Raw genomic sequence first — 8,423 nt, 5'->3', positions numbered from 1 at the left:
CTTTTAGTCTCACCCAAAAGCAGTATTTGTTTTTCTGACTTCATCTGTGTTTGGTCAGTTTTAGCCTTCTTGGATATTGCGCCTCATATTTTGAGGAGCAAAATTTCATGCACAAAATAAAGTTATCTGTTACAATTAAGTTCTTAGGTGAACAGTTCTTGGTCAGGTGTACTAATATTTAATACCAGCTACTAAGGTGAATGGAGTAGCACTTAATTATTTCTTATTTCCCATAACATCTTTAATGGAACATGTCATCTATCAGCTACCATACAATGTTTCGATCTAAATGGTTAGGTTATCCAGGGTGACCCTGGAAAGTAAAGAAATAAATGCATCAGTGAGGGTGTAGCTACTGGCAATTTGTTAAGATTTTTATAGCTTGTATAGTTAAAATTCCCCATACTATTATGAACTGTGGTGCTTTAAGGAATTAAGTATTTTCATCAGAGACGGCTCCTGTTGTGTGAAATGCCTTCAGGAGACAAACTATGCATAACAAAAAACCTTGTGAATGAGGTATTTACTATTACAGATGAGCCACAGGCTGCCTCTTAGATTTACAGAATCACTACAAAACAACACACCCACGGATGCAGACGGGATTAAGTTTATTGTGCTCCTTCAGGGCTGAGAGACAGATTTGGAACATTTTATATGTAATATGGCTTGAATTAATATATGCTTTTAATTAGTCTAGCTTTCAGGAAACCTAAAAGGACATCAAATCCCCATTTGGGCACAAAGAATGTTTAGGCAAATGCACTGTCAAAGCAATACCACCATGATGCTTTTCCTAGATATTATTATGCTTTATCTCAATTAGAACTTGTATCTTATGGATGTTAAAAAGCTTGCAGAATTATTTTTCAGGCTGCACAAGGAATCATCGTATTGAAAACATGTTCTGGGAAAGCAAACGAGGCTGAGGCTAAGCATATGTTCTCCATTCTCTCTTTTTCTTTGCCTTTCCAACCATTATTAATTTTACACCTACATTGAAGATATTTTGCCCAGATATTAATATTCCTGAGTTTTCTGTTTTGCTATAGAAAAGGTCGGGAAAAATGCATAGGAAAATCTCATTGACAAAACATTTCACTAAGCCCCATGTAGATTTACTAGTCTGCATTAAGGGACCTTCTCTTCAGACTCTCTGGATTTATCATGTATACACATACAGGGTTTTAGGCATTCCAGGGGTTTCTGAGAGATCTGGCTCTTTGTGTGATCGTATGATCATCCATGTGTGAAGTGTTGTACATGATCAGAGCTCAGGGAAAATATTTTAGAATCTCAGGTGCCAAGAGAAGTTCCAGGTCTTGAATAAATTTTCCTTGTGTAAACAGACTGTCCAAGGCAAATTCAATCCCATTTCTGTTTTGTGATCTCCATGGCTACATGTGGAGATAGGGGATTTTAGGGTTATATCTATTTGGTAGGGGGGGCAGTCTATTATTCTTTTAAATGCTTTATAAGATTTACTGGTCTTTTGTGATCATACTTTGCTATGGTAATGAGAATAGCCTCTAGACCAAAGCTGGCCCTGAGGTCTTTAGATTCCTGAAACACTATACTAAACTGAATTTGTTTTATGAAAACTTACATGCAGCTGACTCTACTCCCAGCCTGGATCAAGAATGCTGTGATAATAGGAAGGCTGGCTGGGATTTGGAGTTAGTGTGGTTTTAGGCTAGGAGCCCTGATAAGGAGTAAGATTGATTTAGAGAGGAATGGAGGAAAGATACTGACAGAAGTTTTTGTAACATATATCCTTGTATGAAGGTAACTGAATTTGTTGACAATCGATAATCCATAGATTATGGAATCATAAGACCCGTTTTCTAATCCTGGATATTTTCTTACTGGCATTTTCCCCCTTGGTAGTTTCCTTAATCTCTCCAATGTTATCTTTTCTTATTTACAGTGGGAAGTCATAACACTTGACATAATTATTTTAATGAGCATTAAGCACCATGAAGATGACTCAGGAATTCCAGTTGATCATTGAGGCCACCCTCTATGTGTGATACAGAGGACAATGGACCCCCAGAAATACTTTTACTATATTAGGCTGTGAAATTTGGAGGACAAGAACTATGTCTAATTTCACTCTGAGTAATATTCAACACAGTGTGTAGTATATAGTGAATGCCATGCGTGTTGCATTAATTGAATGATGATACGTATAGATCCATTTCCAAAGGAAACCCTCACAAAGTACTGTTATACCCAGTTGTGTGCTATAGAAAGGGGTATATGAAACTGGAGTCACTGGTTCCAAAATCTTCTCAACATCATACACAGGTGCAAATTCTTAGTTCACTGACCACAGTCTTGATTTTATGTATAGGACTTCTTTTCTTGCCATTCTTTTAGACACAAAATATATCAGTTTCCCATTTAGATAATTTGAGGAATGAAAAAATTTACTATAAGTAGGTAGTGGAGAGTATATTACCATGATATTATGTTAATATTAAGAAATCCCTGCCTGGGGCACCTGGATGGCTCAGTTGGTTAACCATCCGATTCTTTTTTCTTTTTTTTTTTTAATTTTTTTTTCAACGTTTTTTATTTATTTTTGGGACAGAGAGAGACAGAGCATGAACAGGGGAGGGGCAGAGAGAGAGGGAGACACAGAATCGGAAACAGGCTCCAGGCTCCGAGCCATCAGCCCAGAGCCTGACGCGGGGCTCGAACTCACGGACCGCGAGATCGTGACCTGGCTGAAGTCGGACGCTTAACTGACTGCGCCACCCAGGCGCCCCTAACCATCCGATTCTTGATTTTGACTCAGGTCATGATCCCACGGTCATGGGAGGAAGCCCTGCTTGGGCTCCATGCTCAACGTGGATCCTGCTTAAGATTCTCTCTCTTTCTCTCTGCCCCTCTCCTCTGCTCTCTAAATAAACAAATAAATAAATAAGAAAAAGGAAATCCCTGTCACAGAGATAGTTCGGTACTTATGAAAACACATCTTAAACACTAAACAATTTTCTAAATTGTTCCTGATAATGTTTTATATACTTATAGAATAAATTTCTCTATTTTCCCTCCAAATAAGATTATTATGTTGAACTTTGAGTTACAACATGAAAAACCTATTTATAAAAGGTGACAGTATAATAGGTAACTCATGAAATTTGTTTCCGTTTATTTGGATGATATTTTAATGTGCACATATCTTTTTTAAATTTGAGCTTCATTGTAGTTTTTATTTTATTGGCTTCAAAACTCTTTTCTCTGTTAGCAAAGCATTACTGTAATATTGGCATATAATTAATAAAGGAATTTTGTTTCTAAGAGATGAGTAGCCATTTTAGCTACATATTTTTGCTACATAATGAGAACTGAATATGATTTTCTCCATTTCCATTTCTTAGGTCCTCTAAAAAATTTAAAAAAATTGCTCCCACTTAGACTTCAAGAATAACATAGTATAAATTTAATACTAGTTTATTTCTAAAGAAAGAAGATGTTTAGCTTTATAATTAATCAGCCAAAAATTCAGATTATTTATTTGAAACTTCTAGGCCAATATTATATAAATATAAATATATTTATATAAATACATATGAATATATATATTTGAAAACTGGCTAAATATTTGGGGGCCAGTTATTCTAGATATTACATCAACTCTTTACTTGGAATCTTTTAAAGCTTGGAAGGGTGTATGTGGACTTCTGACACTAAACAGAGTAACAAAAAGGAATATAAAATGTATCATGGAGAATATTATTGATCCCTTATGAAGCGTATGAAGTAGACAAGGAAAATATCTCCTTTTTCTTAAAAGTAGATTCCTAAAGATTGAGATGGTAGAATCTTTCCAGAAATGGCCAGACAGAGGCAAAGACCTGGGAGAACACGCTCCCAACAGAACACGACAAGGAAGGATGTTCAAGGTAAAGCTTGCTTGCTTGCTTGCTTTCTCTCTTTCTTTTTCTCTTTCTTTCTTTCTTTCTTTCTTTCTTTCTTTCTTTCTTTCTTTCTTTCTCTCTTTCTCTTTTTCTCTTTTTCTTTCTTTCTTTTTCTTTTTCTCTTTTTCTCTTTCTTTCTTTTTCTTTTTCTCTTTTTCTTTCTTTCTTTCTTTCTTTTTCTTTCTTTCTTTCTCTTTCTTTCTCTTTCTTTCTCTCTTTTTCTTTCTTTCTTTCTTTCTCTCTTTTTCTCTTTTTCTTTCTTTCTTTCTTTCTTTTTCTTTTTCTCTTTTTCTTTCTTTCTTTTTCTTTTTCTCTTTTTCTTTCTTTCTTTTTCTTTCTTTCTTTCTTTCTTTCTTTCTTTCTTTCTTTCTTTCTTTTTCTTTCTTTCTTTCTTTCTTTCTTTCTTTCTTTCTTTCTTTCTAGAAATTCATCATTTTTAGATTCAAGGAGTGTGGGTGTGGACTACACCAGGCCCAGGGTTTTGTGTCTCTTGAGGATAGACCCAGTTACAGCAAATACACAGAGAAATGGTGGAGGGAAGGGGACAGTTAGTAGATGTGGTCTTGAACTTGGCTGGGAGGCTGGAAAAGTGATCATTCTCCGGGGCCAGAAATGAGGACCAGTAGGAATAAAGCTGTGTTGGGGGGCCTGGGCGGGCCCAGAGGGGCAGTCCCTTCCCCTCGGTGCTCCTAATTGAGAGACTGAGGCCCCTCTTCTCAGTACTGAGAATAGGCACTTGGCTCCATCATCTCCTGCCGCACCCTCACCCTCAGAAGAGATGCGGTCCTTGCACCTTGGCTCCTTTTAAGAACCTACAGGCTGTTTTCCATTCAGCCCCTGGAAGAAACTTTTGCCAAACTGAACTCGAAAGAGCTGATCATGATGGCACATGAAGGAGGGGGTGGCCCTGAAGATCCTCATCCTCCGGAGGAAGCTGTTAGAGCCACCCAGTGCCTGACTCAGCTGGGTCCTCTGCAGCGGCAGCAGTCAGGTGGAGTGGGCCTGCCCGGTGTCACTTTCACGGCCTCCAGCGCTCCCGCTGCGACCTGGCCTTGAGTCTCCACCCCGTGGAAAAGAGTAGAGTGGGCACCGCTGCTGCCATCCCTGAGACGTCACCAGCCACACAGTGGGCGCCCACGGGTGCCTGGTCCTTTGGCCTGAGCCCACCCAGTCATCGTCGCACCAGTGCAGAGCAGAAAAGGCCAAGGCCACATCCCGAAGGGCAGGGGGGGCCCCAGCCCATCCACACTGAGCGCTAGCCTCCCTGAGCCACAGCGGCCCTAACACAGGCACGAGCCATGCTGTGACACGCGCTGAGCCTGAAGCTTTGTCCTCACCGGCTCCAGGGAGCTGATCACAGTCAGGGTGCCCACGCAGCCTAGTGCCCCCGCCACCACGGGTGCGGGGAGGTCAGAAGTCCGGGCCGGACCGCAAGGAAAGGTCTTTGATGGGGAAGCTACACAGCAGTGGCCGGCACAGTCACCACCGGGGGGCTGGGAGGCCACTCCACAGGGTGCTGGTGACCTCGTGTCTCACAATCTTCATGAAGGTATCCGTAGTGCCAGTGAAGGGAGTGGGTCCTGAAACCGGCGGCACAGCAGGCACCGCGTGGGCACCGGGGCAGGGGCTCCAAGACACCACCGCAGTACAGGAGGTACTTTGGACCAGGAGAGGCTCCAGAGTCGGCAAGGGGGGCATCGGCTTGCTGACCACCCAGGGCCTCAGAGACCGCAAGGGTCCCTTCACTACATCCGCGGGTGTCCTGAAGCGAGAGGTGACCACAACCCCCGTGCCTGAGGCCACCGTTCGTTGGAGGGGCTACCTCCCCTCGGGTCCTGGTCAGCCATCTTGTAGCTTCAATGCTGGCTCTAGGCGGGTGCTCATGCAGCGAGGTGCGCAAGGCAGCCCCTTGGCCGGTGCAGGGTCCACATGCCCTTTAATCTTGTTTAATACTCTCCGTATCTGAGATGCTTGTTATCCGTGAAAATGAGAATTTATCTGGGACTTGCAACCGTCAGAAAAAATCGCGGCAAATGGAGAGCTCTAACTTAACAAATTGACTGGTATTAATTACATGACATTTAGGAAAGCAGTGTTCAAATGGGAAAATTCCACGCCAGTGTGATTCTATTGAACCAGATTACAGCGACCAGCTTGCCTCGCCTACTTGCAAAGATTTCCTAGAGATTGAGACACACCTGGGGATCTCTCCTTCTTTGCAAATCTTTACCTTTCCCAGCAACTTTCAAATGGTCTTTCATTACACTTTCCAGAAAAAAAAAAAAAAAAAAAAAATGAAGCTATCATTTGCTGCTTACCACTACAAAACTACTAAAATCTTACCGTCATAGCATGTTTTACTTTTATGCATGCGTTACTTTCTTCTCCTATAGAAAGATAATCTCTCTAGTGTGCATTAGACATGTCTCCTCCAAATATCAATGCCCTCTCAATTGAATCCTTTCCACCAATAGGTCCCTAACTTGCTAAAACATTGAAACGTCATTTCCCCTTCACAGCCATACTTTAAAAAAAAAAAAACAAAAAACTCTTCTCATGTTTTTTCTTACTTCACTCACTTCTTAATCTACTACTCCTGAAGTAGTTCTCCCTAAAGTTAACAACCCTCTCTATGTTGCTAAATCCAAAGGACTGATTTCAAAATTGGTCTATTTTCCTCCCATAAGCTTTCATTATGCTGTGCTTTTCTGGTAGGTTTAGTCCTAATCGTCTGGGAATTCTGTGCCAACCTCTAGTTGGTAGTTCATTTTCCTCTAACTGGTAACTAAATATTAAAAGCAAAAGCTTGTTGCACCCAAACCCATAAAATACCTAGGAATAAACCTAAATACAGAGGTAAAAGATCTATACTCTGAAAACCGTGCAACACTTATGAAAAGAAATTGAAGATGACAGAAAGAAATATAAAAACAAAAATTGGTTTAAGGCTCTCCTTAGTCCATGTTCTCTCCATAGTTAAACTTAGTCAAACCTTTGATTTCAGTCATCTTCTGTATTTTAAAGACTTCCAACTTTTTATATGCCTTTCTTCTGAACTGTAATAGATTTAACTCTTAATTCGGCATCTTTACTTGGATGTTTCCCTTATTTTCCCTTCAGCCCCTATTTACAAGTAATCACCAAATAGTGCATATTTTGTTTTCCCACATCACTGCTGTGATGGTACAAGTACAGACAGGCACAATTCATAATTTGTCATATAATAAATTTCTAACTAATTTCACTGCATCCATGTTCATCTACTTATATTCTGTCTTATAGGTTATCACCAGAATAATCTCTAAGAATCTCCAAGTTGGTTTTACTCTCTGTTCCACACTTAATACCTTTCAGAAACTGTCATCGTTCATTGGATAAAAAGTAAATGTCTCAAATGAAGCTGTGTCTCAAGCATATTCTCCATGATATGCCTGGACTCTGCATATCCATCCACATCTCATACCAACCCCAATTTTTTCTCTGAACATGAGATGTACTGGCCTCCTTTTACTTCCTCAGATCCTTGCACAGGGCTTTTACACGGGTTGGAGACCCTGCTTAGAAAATTCTTCTTTCAACCTCCTCACTTCACTTATTTTTTAGTTCAAGCCTACTTCCTTATATAATTTTTTTCCTGACCCCTGAATTTAGTCGGATTCACTTTTAATATTTTTTAATTAATCAAGGCATTTGTTTATTTTTCCAATTTTATTGATGTACAATGGTCAAATAAAATTGCATGTATTTAAGGTGTATAATACGATGATTTGATATACATATACATTGTAAAATGATTGCCATAATCAAACTAATAACACAGCCATCACCTCACATAGTTGACATTTTTTGTGTGTGGCTAAGAACATTTAATATCTATTCTCTTAGCAAATTTCAAGTACACAAGTATTATTGACTAAGTCACCATGCTGTTCATTAGATCTTCAGATCTTATGCATCTTATAACTGAAAGTTTGTACCTTTTGACCAACATCTGCCTACTTCCTCACCCCCCTACTTCCCAGCCCCTAGCAACTACCATTCTACTCTCTGCTTATGTGAGTTTGATTTTAGATTCCACATGTAAGTGAGATTGTACAGTACTTTGCCTTCTGTGTTTGGTTTATTTCATTTAGCATAATGTCCTCCAGGTTCATCCGTGTTGTTGCAAATAGCAGGATTTACTTTTTTTAATATGGCTGAATAATTTTCCATTATATATGTATATACCATATTTTCTTTATCCATTCAGCTGCTGGACACTTGGGTTGTTTGCATGTTTTGGCTATTGTGAATAATATTGGCTGCAATGAATGTGGAAGTGAATATATTTCTTCAAGATATTAATTATAAAATTTTTGATATACACCAGAAGTGGGACTGATGGATATTATGGTTGTTCTATTTTTAATTTTTTTGGGAAAACCCTATATTTTTTTTTCCATAATGGCTATATCAATCTATATTCCAAACTCAGTGTAAAAGAGTTCTCATTTCTCC

At 39.5% G+C, this 8,423-nt stretch overlaps 1 pseudogene; it reads right to left on the bottom strand.

The window, feature by feature from the left end:
- Window positions 1–4,256: 4,256 nt before the first annotated feature.
- Window positions 4,257–5,773, bottom strand: LOC131494986 (probable mitochondrial glutathione transporter SLC25A39; annotated as a pseudogene).
- Between the last annotated feature and the right edge of the window lie 2,650 nt (window positions 5,774–8,423).

This window comes from Neofelis nebulosa, chromosome 14, assembly GCF_028018385.1.
Source record: "Neofelis nebulosa isolate mNeoNeb1 chromosome 14, mNeoNeb1.pri, whole genome shotgun sequence".
In the NCBI taxonomy this organism is placed as follows: Eukaryota; Metazoa; Chordata; class Mammalia; order Carnivora; family Felidae; genus Neofelis; species Neofelis nebulosa.
This window is presented reverse-complemented; position numbering and strand designations above follow the sequence as displayed.